The sequence below is a fragment of the Brachyhypopomus gauderio genome, unplaced genomic scaffold, assembly GCF_052324685.1.
Source record: "Brachyhypopomus gauderio isolate BG-103 unplaced genomic scaffold, BGAUD_0.2 sc360, whole genome shotgun sequence".
NCBI classification, from domain to species: domain Eukaryota; kingdom Metazoa; phylum Chordata; class Actinopteri; order Gymnotiformes; family Hypopomidae; genus Brachyhypopomus; species Brachyhypopomus gauderio.
In genome coordinates, this window is record NW_027507181.1 from 75,001 (window position 1) to 76,623 (window position 1,623).

The window sequence follows — 1,623 nt, forward strand, 5'->3', positions numbered from 1 at the left end:
TATTATAGCTATCGGCATCTTCCCATCCATACTAACATTGCAGAAAGAAACATGTCTGAATAACATGAATAGTTTTGGTAATACCAATGACAGACAAAAAATGTAGAAATGTTGGCCAACATTTATACTCATAACACTGGGAATGAACTCTGGCTTTAATGGAAGAGCTTACAGCTCCTTCGTCCTCCGTGTGTGTGTGTGTGTGTTTGTATGTGTGTGTGTGTGTGTGTGTGTGTGTGTGTGTGTGTGTGTGTGTGTGTGTGTGTGTGTGTGTGTGTTTATGTCCTCTGAGTTGGTTGTCTTGCTGACTGTAGCACTGAGAGGGGCAGTTTGCTGCAAACTCCTGAATATTCACTGGCAGCTCTGGCTAATGACCAACCTACTGTGAGTCTTTAACCTCTCCTCCCTTCAGAGGAAGAGAGAAAGAGACGGATCTTGGCAAGGAACATAGGAACAGAGAGAGAGAGAGAGAGAGAGAGGAGAGAGAGAGAGAGAGAGAGAGAGAGAGGGAGAATTGTTTAAAATCCAGTTTGAGTTTTGTAATCACATACTGACACCTAATTCTTAGGCGTTAAATATATGCAATTAAAACAAGTAATAAACTGTATTATTTAAGCTGGTGAGATGAACATATATGAGGGAACATCCAGTCCAGACAGGAAGGCATCTTAAAGCTCTGCCTACTGGCTCCTACTGGTGGGATCTAAAGTATGACATCGGTACGTGGCGCACCCCCCCCCACCCCCCCAGGGGAGAGGAACTTGTGCCCTGCTCCTGACACATGAGCTTCCTGTCCACACGTCTTCACAAGTTTCCTTTCCCCTCAGGCATCATTTCCAGATTCGCCACACTAAAACTCTCCCCAGACGGCAGTGGCCGAGAAGGTGATGCTAAAAATGTCTCACACATGTCTCCTCTGGTCAGGACACGATGAAGGACATTCGAGTGTGTCCTTCACAGAAGAGGACATCCCAGTGGCCCTTTCTGTGTCTTCTAACCTCCCCTCCTTCCTCCCCTTCCACATTGACCCGTGGAACATGTGAACACCGCCCACCACGCTCACAGAGGAGAAGAACAGGCCGGGGGTGAAGACTTTGAGAAGGGAGCTCGGTCCACGCTGGACTGTGTGAGGGGACCACTGAGCGTTCCTCTCACTGGGACCGCTGGGCTCCGGCCACAACACGGGCCGCGGGTCTCAGAGAAAGCTGATGGCCATCGCCAGGACAGGTGTGTTTATGAGCACCATTGGGCTGGAGAGGATGGAAATGGGAGGAGCTCTGTCCCAGCACAGCGTGTCTACTCTGGGGGTGTGGTCTAGAGGTTGCTGGATCTTTGAACCCACGTGAGGGTGCTTGTCTTAAAAAAAAACAATAAACAAAACCCACAGAGCTCCACAGATGACCAGATCATGGATGCTGACCAGTGACTATGTAGCCTTCTCATCAGATTAAGCTATCAAAAGCTTTTAAATGGGTAGATCCTTCATCCTTAATCATATTGCTCTGTAACGGCAATACAAAATCGATTGGGTTAATGGCACAGGAGCAGAGGAGCAGGCGTTGTTGGGTAGAACATGGCTTCAAGTCATCTCACATGCCTCCACATCATCTCTCACGCCATCAC